The sequence below is a fragment of the Haliotis cracherodii genome, unplaced genomic scaffold (genome assembly GCF_022045235.1).
Source record: "Haliotis cracherodii isolate W230 unplaced genomic scaffold, xgHalCrac1.p SCAF_3, whole genome shotgun sequence".
Classification (NCBI taxonomy): domain Eukaryota; kingdom Metazoa; phylum Mollusca; class Gastropoda; order Lepetellida; family Haliotidae; genus Haliotis; species Haliotis cracherodii.
The window spans coordinates 40,931,260-40,946,619 of NW_027266286.1; positions in this window are offsets into that span (position 1 = coordinate 40,931,260).

A 15,360-nucleotide genomic window follows, 5' to 3' on the forward strand; every position below is an offset into this window, starting at 1 on the left:
AAAACCAGTCAGGCTGTTAACGTCACGCGGTGCCATGACAGTCTCGCGAGATTTATGACGTCGTCATGACGACAGTTTCACTACTGATACCGCCATTATTGTCGCTATCATACTGCTGTCATATTGCCGCTTTTTCTGCCTGTTTGTCTTACATAGTGCTCGTCTCAGTTTATGAACACTATGAGTTCATACTCCCAAGGTATTTCTTTATTTCTAAAGTAGTTGTTGTGGTTATAGTTCTCTGTATTATGACTTGTTTATCATAATCTGAAGTATGGTAGAACAGAAACTTCCAGAACACGATCATTACTGCAATCACCAGCGTTAGAAATTGGCACTAGTCCTATAGTCCTTGCCAAACTGCCCAATGGTAAAGGTATCATAAGGACTAGAAGAAATTTGCCCTTTTTAAGGGTTTTGCTATTTGTTATCATTATAAGGACTAGTGGACGAAAACTGTTTCTAACCCTGAATCACATATGACCATTTGTCATGTGTTAATCATAAGATCTATTTCACGTTAATTGAGACCTTTTGGTATAAATGCAGCCCTACATGCATTATACCGGACACCTATCCGCCTTGTTTGTTTGATGCTTACTAGTAAACCCGCACGCGACAGCATCACTATAGGAAAAATAGGGCGATGAAGCTCAAATTCAGCAGATCCCACATGCGTTTGTATTTCAAACCTTGAAATTGAATATCAAGGCGATGCATAAACGTCGAAAATTGGACATCACATCGAAAAAGTACTCGAAAATAGAAGTTCCATAATGGCGTGCGACAACCTCATCTGTGACATCCGCAGGACCCACATTTCAGCGCACACGTTGTATTTTGTAATTAAATTTAAATTAAACTTAAATTTTAGATTCTCTTTTTAGCTCTCAAGAATGTTTGCGATTTTTAGTACTACTACTACTACTACTACAACTACTTCTACTACTGCTACTACTACTAACAGGAAAGCCGTTTTCCGGCACACAAGCCCGACTTGTCAATCCTTAAGCTCTACCAACTGATTCGTTTGCTTATCAAAGATGTAGAAAGTATTGCCCTTATTAGATTCAAGTAATCCACTATAATAATAAGAAAGCCGTTTTCCTGCACACAAGCCCGACTTGTCAATCCTTAAGCTCTACCAAGTGATTCGTTTGCTTATCAAAAATGTAGAAAGTATAGCCCTTATTAGATACAAATAATGGACGTTTTTAACTGAATGTTCATCTATGTAATCTGAATTTACGATAATGGTAGGTAACAGCACAGCTGAAGTAACGCCAAAGACAATACCATTTGCATTTTGGGTTAATCCCATGAATTACAAAGAGTTTAAATTGATTTAAACTTACACTAAACAGTCATGTGACAGTTCTCGTCCTGAAGCAACAACATGATAACCAACTTTATCAATGTCAAACATCAATATATTCTGGAGAAAAAAATTATCAGAAGATTTCCTGTTGAAGCTGTATTTCTTTTGCAGTTGTGTTCGCAAATACTCAAATAAACGGTCTGAATGGGTGATTTATAGTTTCCCTAAAAGTACAATTCACTTGTACCTATGATTGTTTGATTAGTGCCAGAATTAAATGATGCCTTTCATTCAACCAGAAACCACAGGTTGTTTATTGTTTCTGTTTTATCATATCTGTAATAGCTTCCCAGTCAATTTATTCAACACTGAAGTGGGAAGCAGTCCCTTCAATCTTCTTTGGTTCAGGAATGATGGTAATAATTCGTGCTTGTACCAGCATTTGTCTTTGGGGATTCTTGGCCAAAGGAATCATGTTGAATCCCATTTTTTGCTAGGCTTGTGAATGCATTCCACATATATGTCACAGGTAGAAACATCTTCTACATATCCAGGATATGGAAAACCATCATATAACACAACATCAAATTTTCCAAGATACTCTTGTGTATTATCTGGAACGGATAGTAAAGTGCCATTCTCACTTTTCTCAATCTCACCCATCACCACCACACCACCTGTCCTCTCCACACTTTTCTCAATCTCACCCTTCTCCACCACACCACCTGTCCTCTCCACACTTTTCTCAATCTCACCCTTCTCCAGCACACCACCTGTCCTCTCCACACTTTTCTCAATCTCACCCTTCTCCAGCACACTACCTGTCCTCTCCACACTTTTCTCAATCTCACCCTTCTCCAGCACACCACCTGTCCTCTCCACACTTTTCTCAATCTCACCCTTCTCCACCACACCACCTGTCCTCTCCACACTTTTCTCAATCTCACCCGTCACCACCACACCACCTGTCCTCTCCACACTTTTCTCAATCTCACCCGTCACCACCACACCACCTGTCTTCTCCACACTTTTTCAATCTCACCCTTCTCCAGCACACCACCTGTCCTCTCCACACTTTTCTCAATCTAACCCTTCTCCAGCACACCACCTGTCCTCTCCACACTTTTCTCAATCTCACCCTTCTCCAGCACACCACCTGTCCTCTCCACACTTTTCTCAATCTCACCCTTCTCTAGCACACCACCTGTCCTCTCCACACTTTTCTCAATCTCACCCTTCTCCAGCACACCACCTGTCCTCTCCACACTTTTCTCAATCTCACCCTTCTCCACCACACCACCTGTCCTCTCCACACTCTTCTCAATCTCACCCTTCTCCAGCACACCACCTGTCCTCTCCACACTTTTCTCAACCTCACCCTTCTGTTGTTTTTTTAGTCTATTTTTTTGTATGTTTTCTTCGAAACTGAGATAAATTTGAAAACATATCTCTTAATGTTTCATAAAATTAGAATACTGAGTGATTGGATAAGAAAAGTTAGATAAAGCTGACCAAATGTCTGTGCTGTTACGTTTAAGTCTTAAGCAACTTGTATTTATTTAGCTTGGAAGATTTGTACAACCATAGCCACTTGAATCCCTTTGTTGTTTCAAAGGAATTATTTGTGTTAATATGGTAATTATATTATTGATTGGTTAAACTAGGAAAGACCGTTTAAGGTGATGATAAGTCTGTGCTGTTACCACGGAATGTCTGTGCTGTTATTTTTTTTATCAGATAACTCGCTTGAACAAAGTCGTCAGTGGTTTTTATGCATATGTTTTCTTCTAAACTATGATAAATTTGAAAACATATCTCTTAATGTTTCATAAAATTAGAATACTGAGTGATTGGATAAGAAAAGTTAGATAAAGCTGACCAAATGTCTGTGCTGTTACGTTTAAGTCTTAAGCAACTTGTATTTATTTAGCTTGGAAGATTTGTACAACCATAGCCACTTGAATCCCTTTGTTGTTTCAAAGGAATTATTTGTGTTAATATGGTAATTATATTATTGATTGGTTAAACTAGGAAAGACAGTTTAAGGTGATGATAAGTCTGTGCTGTTACCACGGAATGTCTGTGCTGTTATTTTTTTATCAGATAACTTGCTTGAACAAAGTCGTCAGTGGTTTTTATGCATATGTTTTCTTCTAAACTATGATAAATTTGAAAACATATCTCTTAATGTTTCATAAAATTAGAATATTGAGTGATTGGATAAGAAAAGTTGGATAAAGCTGACCAAATGTCTGTGCTGTTACCAATATTTGTCTCTGCTGTTACTTTTATGTCTTAAGCAACATGTTTATATTCAGCTTGGAAGATTTGTACAACCATAGCCTCTTGAATGTCTGTGTTATTTCAAAAGGAATTATTTGAGTAAATATGGTAATTATATTATTGATTGGTTAAACTAGGAAAGACAGTTTAAGATGACGATAAGTCTGTGCTGTTACCACGGAATGTCTGTGCTATTACCACCAGTGTCTGTCCTGTTACATGTTTGATGGTAACAGCACAGACAGTAACAGCATAGACAAATTGACATGAATTACAGTTTTTTTAATGAGTTCTCCCTTGAAATGTTGAGACCACATGGCATTGTGAACAGTTCATATTTTCTAATATTCTGAAAAAATGGTTTTAGAAAAAAATATTTGTTTGGGCCAAAATAACAAGTAACAGCACATAGGAAAAGGGTATTCATGACAGGAATAAACTTCCCTGTCAAGCAGAATTATCCAAGGTCTTCTCTCACTTGAAGGACACTGCTGCCATGATAGTACAGGAAGTAAAGTGTATTTCTGTTATTTTGAATTATTGGAATCTTGAAGGATTATTCATTTTTCAGTTTTGATCCATCCTGGTAACAGGACAGACACTTCTTTTTGTGTACAAGTATTTCTTACCAAACACCAATATAAATAAAAGTGTGTATCTTTAAAAGATCATTTTATTCATTGAGTTAGAAAGGTTATGTACAATATATCAACATGTTTTACGTAATATGTTTTATTTTTAGCAACATTAAACAATGTTGATGTGCAAACTTAGGGTTACAGACACACCCTCCAGCTCAATTTAACCGCAATTTAGCAGTTTTGATTAAAATAAAACACATAATAAGAATTACCGAAACTTAACTTTCAGACACCATGGTATGTTCTACCTAACACTTGTGTTTAAACATATCTAAAATAAATAGTACCCCCATATAAGTAGGATTAAACTGCTATATATATAATGATGACAAAAACCCTGAATTATATTGGCTGTTTACATCTCAAAGTTTGCTACTTTGTTAAAAAGTGTTTTAGGCCACAGCAAGGCTACTCATTCTGAACATGTTTGGCACAACATAGATTTACAGAGGGGACCTTCCCTTTGCTTATTCCTTAACAGTGACTATATGCGGCTTATTGTGAGGACAGGCTTTGCAAGGATGTTTGGAGAACTACAGTGGGGCTGAGGGTAGATAGATAAGAGAGATCATTTTAAACTGCAAATCCTTATTCCCCAAAGTAAGAAGAATTTGCACACGTAATGCTTCAGTAGGTGACGAAATACACATCTCATTTTGTCATCGGATGTATTTCCTGCATCACTCTTGAATCTGTTCCAATTGTGGAAGCGGCCCGAACAGATAAATCAATGACTTAAAAATTCGTGTACAAAGGAGATTATGAAGTCAATTGGCTATAATTACCGGTAAAAGGCATACGCAAATGTCGCTATGTCTTGGGTTTTGTGCAAATCCTCCTGAAGCCATACAGAATGGTTTGAGAGCCATACTGGTGAAAAATAATCTACCAATGTTTAAAGTTAGCCCAGTTCTCACAATGTGAAGGTAGAAATTATGTATGGAACGGTTCTTAGAGCTACATATATTCTGGTCGGTTTATCTTTTTGGTACTAAACACAGTAACATTTCAACTAGGGAAGCACAGAAAATGAAAACTTTAAATTCTTGAACATCCTGAACAGTGCAGGAATTGTCTTATGTAACATGTTACAGCTAGACAGTGTGTAAAATCAGTCTATGTGTAAAATGACTGATATTTTCATTTAGGCAATGTACAAAACGCCAAAATATTTCAGTCATATTACAATTATTTTTCCATGTATTATATTATGATGACCAATTCCAACCAATTTATATGTAACTATTTTATTAATCAGTGACTGAAAATGATAGGATTTAAAGAAAACGAAAGTTAATGTATATGGTTTTTTTTCAATTTTTGGGTTCTAACTCTCAGCTTAACTAGTCTGTTTAAATTTTTAGTCAATCTGACGGAAAAATAATTCTAAAATGACTGAAATAGTTTGGCATTTTGGCAAATGCTTAAGTGATTTACACCTCGGCCGTGACATGTACACAGTTTTATGAAAGTGTTCCCTCTTATGGACACGTTCATGAACCCTACCTACATTTGATCGAAGTCCAGTTTCCTTGATCTGGAGACGCACACTCAGAAAGTATCATGAACATCAATAGGTCTGTGGTCCCAACATGTGTAACTTGATGCGGCTAGATTTTGATGCTCTGATATCAGATGTACATTCATTCTAAATAGATGTATTAACTCATTAAATTAGAACCACCCGTCATCTGGAAGCATGACTTGGATCCCGACTTGCGTAGAGCAGGAAGAAAACCTGTCAGGCTGTTAACCTCACGTGGTGCCATGACAGTCTCGCGTGATTTATGACGTCGTCATGACGACAGTTTCACTACTGATATCGCCATTATTGTCGCTATCATACTGCTGTCATATTGCCGCTTTTTCTGCCTGTTGTCTCACATAGTGCTCGTCTCAGTTTATGAACACTATGAGTTCATACTCCCAAGGTATTTCTTTATTTCTAAAGTAGTTATTGTGGTTATAGTTCTCTGTATTATGACTTATTTGTCATAATCTGAAGTATGGTAGAACAGAAACTTCCAGAACACGATCATTACTGCAATCACATATGACCATTTGTCATGTGTTAATCATAAGATCTATTTCACGTTAATTGAGACCTTTTGGTATACATGCATTATACCGGACACCTATCCGCCTTGTTTGTTTGATGCTTACTAGTAAAGCCGCACGCGACAGCATCACTATAGGAAAAATAGGGCCATGAAGCTCAAAATCAGCAGATCCCACTTGCGTTTGTATGGTTAATATGTTTTAAACCTTGAAATTGAATATCAAAGCAGGGTTAGAAACTAACAGTATTTGTCCACTAGTCCTTATAATGATAACATATAGCAAAACCCTTAAAATGGGCCAATTTCTACTAGTCCTTTGGATACCTTTACTTTTGGGCAGTTTGGTAAGGACTACAGGACTAGTGTCAATTTCTAACGCTGCAAAGCGATGCATAAACGTCGAAAATTGGACATCAACATTGAAAAAGTGCTCGAAAATAGAAGTTCCATAATGGCGTGAGACAACCTCATCTGTGACATCTGCAGGACCCACATTTCAGAGCACACGTTGTATTTTGTAATTAAAAATAACATTTACTTGCCCAAAATGTAGAAAGTACAGCCCTTATAAGATACAAGCACAGGACCATGTAACTTAAAATGATAACAACCAATCTCAAATATATAATAAATATCATGAAGGGAGGAAGGAACATCTCCCCAGATGAAGCTTATGTCGATCTTACATGTGTAGTACTCGCACTGTATATTGTTAAAATAAATTACAAATTAGTATGTAACATGAACACAAATCATGTAATATCTTTGATGACATGCGCATTTTATTTTGCATATATTTATCCTTGTAAGATCTTAAAATATAATTGAAGCCTGGATCTATGTTGATAGGGAGTAGTACAAAACACTTGCTTGTCAGCTAAATCTAATACCAAAGATAAATTTACATAAGTCTGAATTATGATTTCATGTTCACAGCCTCACACACTTTATATTTAAGTGTTTGGGGGTGAAACAATATAAGTGTGGAACCACAAACACAATAAAATTGAAAGTAACATATTCACATGCTCTTAACAATATTAACACACCACGCCCACACCCTTTTCCCCAGTTGTAGTATATTATAAATGGTAAACTGTATGAGACGTGTTTTGACATCTGAACATTAGTCACTAGCATAGATTGCAGGTGATCTGCTGTCTATGCTGAAAGTCCTAAACAGCCTCTGACTATGACACTGGGGGTATCAATGAATATCTAAATCAAAATCACTTTTACCGAGTTATATTCTGAGAATGCAAAAACTATGACCACTTGATAGTTTCGTTCATTAATGAAAACAAACATAATTTATGTCCCACGCTGACAACATTTAGGATACTTAAACTATGAAATAAAAACTCTCTATTGGTCACCTAACATTGGTGAGACGGCACATTGGTTTGGGCGATATTTTCCCTGCTAAATTACTGGCCATTGTGTACAACACAACTACATGTAATTATGTTCACTTTTTGTATACAGTTATACGTCTTCATGTTCAGTCTACACCTATACACTATATATTTCTGCCTTAAGCCTAACCTTTAGTAAACAATTCCGTCATATGATGTAATCACATATCTTAGATAATTCTGTTGAAACTCTAAATGCCCCTAAGCAGTGTATCTGATAAGACAATGATTGTACATTACATACGAAATGTTGTGTAATTTTATGTAAGTTCACCTCATCATTGACACCCCGTGACGGTATTTTTAGTGTACCACATGAATAGCCTGACTATGAAACCATTGCTTTAAGTATTTCGTATTGATGAGGGTCAATCATATTTCTATTGGGTGTTAAATCATCACTTTTTAATTTGTAATATATTACCTGATTGGGAAGACGGTGAATCAACAAGATAACTTGAAATGTTTGTTTGTTTGTTTTAAATCGTTTATACTGTCTATCATGTCTGGTGTATTGTTATTTATGACTCATTCCTTCTTTCCCGACAGCTGTTGACCTCGTGATCAGGTTCCCCTTGAACTTTGACATCTTCGCCCCTCCTCGCCAAGTGGGTATCTTAGAAATTGATTTGGAAACTATGTGCAGTTATTAGTACTAATTACCACATAATTTAATTACTAACGTTCTTGTAACATATCTAAGTATAGCTTAATCAATTTATTTCCCACTTCCCTCCTCTTTCTCTTCTTTCTACTTCCATCTGTCACTCTCTACATGTCCTTCTCTCCCTCCCTGTCAGCATCCAACTGGGAGATACATGACCATCCTTGAACCCCTGTTACAACTGCCCGTCCCTTCCACCTCTATCCCATACCCTGCCCCTCTCTCTGCCTCCGTCCTCCGTGATGCCCCTCACTTCATCGATATCAACCTCGATGATGACGACACCCCGACCCAGTCCCCAGTTCGAGTTTTCCTGTCACGTGTGTCTGGATTCTTGAGGAGAGTGTTCCGTGGACGCTTAGAGTGAAGTCTTGCTAACTCTTGGACATTGCGCCATATAATAATTAATCATCTCATTAATACAAAAAAAATTATATTTTTTTGTGCTTTTGGCATTTTTGGACCTTTCGGGCATATTTTTACTTTTCGGACCTTTCGGACATTTTGTACTTTTGCATGTTGTATGCTATTTGCATCATACGTATTATGAGTTACACATTTTGGCCCTTTCGGACAAGTTTTTAACTTTTGGGTTTTACTTCATTAAATCAATTACAATGATAATTAACTATTAAAGATTGTATTGACTTTCTAGCTCCGTTGTGTTTTTATCTTGTTATGTTACAGGCGACTTTTGTTGCTTAACAGACATCTTGATCAACAATCAGACAGCGCGTTCTATGATGGAAATTTGCATATAACGATTTCTTTAACGTTTATTCTTGTGGGTAAAGTGTCTGCCCAGAAAGCGGAAGGTCGGGGATTCGATCGCTGGCCGCGTCCTACCCTAAGACCTTAAAGGACGATACTTGTTACCCTTTGCTTGGCATGAAGGGGATAAAACAAGTACTGGTCGGCTCGTAGTCAGTATGTACTGTGTCTGATATCCATGTTAAACTGCGGCATGGCATGTCAGCTTATTAGCACTATAAAACCAGCATTAGTCTCTCTCTCTCTCTCTCTCTCTCTCACACACACACACACACACACACATATGTATATGGTTAATTCAAATTTCACCTCACCAAAACGTAAATATCAACTATGGTTCAGTTGGACTCGTCACAATGCACCAGACAAAATGTGGATTCGAGCCCGTTTCTTTGCATCTCTCTCAACGTATATTTGTCCACATGCATAAAGCAATTTTAAATCATTTAACATGGACTTCCAAGGTGTATAAGATCAATTTGTGCATACAGTCTCAGGAGCCTGTACTAACGAAGATATGTCATTTGATCCAAATTCAAGCCCAGATTAGGTCTGTTCTGGTACCGCTGAATACAGGCTGGAAGGAGAGGTGTGTAACAAGTGAGTGAATTGAGTTTAACGCCACTTTGAACAGTATTTCAGTGCTATCATGAAAGGTGTTTCGGCTTGATGTGAGTACGGTTTTACACCGCTTTTAGGAATATTCCAGCAATATCACGGCGGGGGACACCAGAAATGGGCATCACACATTGGACCCATGTGGGGAATGGAACCCGGGCCTTCGGCGTGGCGATCGAACGCTTTAACCACTATAGACTACTCCACCGCTCCGGCTAATGTAAGAGGAAAGTCAACAAAGACGTATGTCGTGAACGTGTACCACAAGCACGACTATCCTGCTCAGAACAAGGGTTAATATATAGATATTGGAACCAACGATAATCAGTCTAAATCAAATTGTTGGGCATACAGCCAGTGCAAGGATAGAGAATCGAGGGGATAGTTTAGCTTGTTTATTTAGGCCGCAGTCGGCAATATTCCGACCATAGTACGGCGGTCAGTATTTTATCCAGCCTGGACCAAACGCTGGGTTCGATGGCACGCAAACAACCAAATCGCCGATTGATCCATTTGAGACGATATGTATATTAGACTATGTAGTGAGGACCAATTGTATCCTGAATTCTCCACGTTCTGTACAGTTGAGATTTTACTACAGAATCGCATCTGAATATTCTGAAGGTCAGTTTAGGAGTATATAAGACAAGTCCTTTATGATTATATTATGGCAAACTTTTGAGAAAGTTGGCATTGGCAAGTGCCTTTGTACACACGCCATCTACTCAACGTTGTATCACAGTTACCTAATTCAATTTTCCCTCTGTCTACAGGGAGGAGAGCGGTAGCCATCCACTCGCCGAATAGCCTGGATATCTCCAGCTGATGTGTATCGCGCCAGTTATATATATATATATATATGTATCCATGAAATGTAATAAAATCATACTGTAAAAGTAAAACTGGTGTGTGCCTCTATATAGCTTTGTTCAATATGCGTGTAGTAATATACTAATCATTTATGATGAGTGAGTGGGTGAGTTCTCTTCTGAGTGCCGCTTCTGACAGTACATCCGTTTGTCAGTAGGTGTGGGAGGAAAAACTGAAGTGATGCAGGTCCTAGACACGTACACATGTATGGATATGCTATCGACAGACCAAAAAACATATTCATGTCGAATCTGGGATTCGAACCCATGGTCATTGGATTTCGGCACGGCAAGGGTTCACTACTAAACATCATGACTTGTTGCACTTATGATGAGTATGTTTAAATAACAGTGGAAAGAAGTGGAATACAAAAATTACGATGTACTCTCTCAATACAATCAGCATTGTTCCATCCCCATACTTCACATCCATAATGTAATACTGGTAACACACGTGTCGATTAGTTCAAGAGAAGATTTCACATCTATTTTTATATCTCACTTATAAAAGCATTACATGCTTTTAATCCCTTTGCTGATAACACTTTGATAGCTGGAGTAAGATTACACCAATAACAATCCCAAATAATTAAGCTGTTTTACTATTTCTAGTGACACTGATTGATATAAAAACTGTATGTCTAATAGTTGAAATGATTTTCTGAAAATTACAACTTGAGTTCTGTCAATATTGAACAGTCAAACCCCATTTGGTACAGTAATGGGCAAGTTTGTTAAGATGTCACTGCAGACCAGAAGCGGTTTTACTCATTAGGACCATGTCATCAGCAAAGAGTAATAAAAGTAACATAAGATCACTTATGTCTGTGCCAGATTGTAAATTTTCTTGCAAATTTAATTCTAAATCTTCAATCAAGAAAGAAAATAAACGTTGCGACATATTTTCACCCTGCCTAAGTCCAGAGCTATAACTAAATATTTCTCTATACATATTTTGATACTTAATACATGACTTAACATCATACATTGATCGACAAGTGTTTATAAACTTACCACCGATTCCCAGCTTACAAAGTTTAAGTCACAACCCATTTCGGTAAATACTATCAAATGCTTTTTGATAATCTATGAAAGCACAAAATAATTTTCCGTTATCTTTAAATGTGTGTTCTATTGAAATATTCAAAATAAACATTGCATTTATGGTACCGAAATCCATATTGAGCATCAGATATTAAATTAAACAAATTTGAAATATGTAATCAACAATTTAAAACATTTGTGAAAAGTTTTCCAAAACTGGTCAGAAGAGTTATTTGGGTCTTCTCTTGAAATCTTCTTGTGTAGAGGTACAATAGTACCAACTAATCATATTGATGGAAAACACCAGTATCCAATAAACTATTAAATAATTTGACAATATCTTTACCCATAACCTCAATCAAAACATCTGCATATTCATCCTGACGTAGGGAGGCATCGTATCGGAGTAAAAGTTCTAAGTTTAATGAGATAAAACAAAACACTTCGAAGAAGAAAACACGTTTAAGTGTTTGAAAGAGGTAACGCCGGCTTACCCGTTCACATTTGATTGACCCCCTTCAAAAATTAGCCAATCCGTTTCACAATAAATCTGGCTTGACTGTGCACACATTTGACTGACCCCTACACACAGATGACCGAGTACAGTCATTCATTGGGTGACCGAACAAAGCTATAAACAAGTGCATCTATTTATAGCTAACTCGCTGAGAGAGAATACTTTTGTCTCAAAGAGTGAGTGAGTATGTTTTACGTCGCTTTAAGCTATATTCCAGCTATATACGGCGTGACGAGCGATCGCTTTAACCACTAGGCTACCCGACCGCCCCTTTTCTCAAAGAAGGAACCAAAATGCATTAATGTTTCAGAGCATCTAACATGTCCCGTGTTGTAAAAAAACCCTTCTTTTTATCAGCTTTTTCGTGAACAGATTACCTTTTTTCAAGCCCATATTCGCCGCCACAGCTTTTGAATCAGATTCGAAAGACAAGACGCTAAAATAGCGTCCATGTGAATTACACCCCTGTGCCAGGTTGGCGATTAGAGAAATGCTGTGCTAAGTTGGTGATGTGACACATGAGAGCGATAAATGTTGTGCTAATGTGGTGATGAGAGAAATGATGTGCTAAGTTGGTGATATAATACATGAGCGAGAGAAATGCTGTGCTAATGTGGTGATGAGAGAAATGCAGCCAGGGTATTATCATAATAAAACAGATGCAGGATAATAGTTACGCAGATCTTAATAATTCTAGTCGACACTAAGACTGGCGTTACAAACGGTTGTAACACAACGAAAGAATCGATGTGGTCCCTTCTTTTGGGGTGTAACATTGTACTATTCAATTGGTTAATAACGCTCGACCTTCATGTGAAAAGCCCTCTAAATCGGTGAAGTGAAATCACACCCAAGCAGTAATAGTAGACTAACATATAGTCTCTGAAATGAATATATCGTACAGAAAAAAACGGTTGTTCAGTTATCTTAATAAAAATCTAATAAAAAAGGGAGCCCAATGATTCTCTTCATTTTCAGCAGTAATCTAGACTTGCCAAACATTATAGACTTGCATGGGCTGTAGTTGATATAAATGTATCAGGGTCTGTAAGACAGACTACAGTAATAGCAATGTGCACCTTCCTAGTTTGAAGCGCAAAGGCTGAAAATATTAATTCCTGAGACATTCCTTGTTCAAAAGATACCTGATGTATATACGAAGTTTGAAGAAACATATATTGAATGATTCGTTTGTCGGTTTTCTTCCGGAAACAAACCCTCTCTTCATTTGAACAAGTCCAAATTAGCCTCTGAAGCGCAAAATCTAAAAGTCAAACGCATTTTGACGTGTATTACCGTTCCTATGTTTTGTTTGATTAAATGGAAAATTAATGAATCCTACACGGATTGATGCATACTGTACGGACTGACTGTATACTGTACGGACTGACTGTATACTGTACGGGCTGACTGTATACTGTACGGATTGATGCATACTGTACGGACTGACTGTATACTGTACGGACTGACTATACTGTACGGACTGACTGTATACTGTACGGACTGACTGTATACTGTACAGACTGACTGTATACTGTATTGTTGTTTTCAACTTGCATCTATTTCATATGCAAGACGTGTGTTCCAGTAAACTAAAACTAAGAGCCACTGGCTGTTACATTCCGTACATTAGTGAGTGAGTGAGTGAGTATGTATAGTTTCACGCCGCTTTTTCTAGAAACATCGAGGGAAATAGATTTGCGGGGCTTTGCACGTTGTACCCACGTGGGGAACCGAACCCGGATCTTCAGCGTGACGAGCGAACGAGATATCCACAAGGTTATCCCACCATCTCCTGGTCCTGTTTGTGGATATGTAATAGTCAGACCATTTAGAGACTACTAAAATCAAGTATATGACAATACAGGCAAACATAGAATAGAAGTGAGATAAGTCTACGCACCTTCTCTTGATGCTGGTTTAGTTCGTAAGTATATATATCAGACCTTCATCAGAATAAAAGAAAACAAGACCTCTATCGAAACATCTGACATGAAATCTGCCTTTTGAAACATCTCATCAAAAGCTCTGACCACCATATTTCTTGGTTACAAATCAAGATTCTCCATACCAACATCAGTCATTGGAAAAAGAGGAAACTTCAAGAAAACATCGAAATCCAAAGAGAGAAGTCGGCCATTGACAGAGACAAAGTTGTGTACTCCACTGTGCTTTTATCACATCATCAACCACTATTGACATCTTGATTGCCTTATATTACTGCTTGTGTCATCATAGCCAGCTCCTTGTCATTATCACCCCTTCAGTGTACTTAATTAATTCTCTCCTGTTAATCTCATTGGCTTCGTTATAATATTGGTATGATTTAAACATATTTATTTTCACACAGTAATATGAAATTGATTGGTAAACAAGCAAATCGCTGTTTATAACGCTACATTACACATAACACATGATACAGTTAATACATCAGTGAAGGTTGAATGTAACAAATGAATTATACATGTCAAGCTAGATGTGTATACATACTAAATATATTTGCAGTTTATATTTTATTATTTATATCAAATTTTCATTTACTTAATTGAATATCTGCTAGTTTTTTATATGAGGTTTTGAATTGAATAGAATATTTGGATTGTATCTTCCTTACTCAAATACTCATTTCCTTATGGCACTATTTGCAAAGGGTAGCCATGCTGGTGAAAATACATTTCATTTTAAAGAATATAGTAATTTGTACGCACACACAAAAAGGATGTAAAGAGCATCTTCGGTAAAAAAAAAATATAGCATCAAAAATATATCTGTCACTCTGATATGCGTTAAGATCGTTGCAGCTAAGCCTGAGGCGACTGAATAATTTGACAACCCGTTTCCATATCATATTGTTATCTTTATACATTACTCCTATCTCATCGGCTTTGTCATTATATTGTTATCTTTGTACATTCATCCCACCTTGTGTTGTGTAGATATATGTTAACTCTAAGCACCTACTCAACATTCACCTGATGAAGAAGCCAGAAGTAGCTCTGAAACATCGTGAAGTCTTATTCTCTCAAAATCATAACCTCTATGCCTTTCTGTGTCGCAAACAGCTGATGGGATAAACATAATTATATTTATGTCAATTTTAATACGTCATACGTCTGTGCACTGTAATATGTATTCTTTGTCTTTTTGTGTACTTTAATAT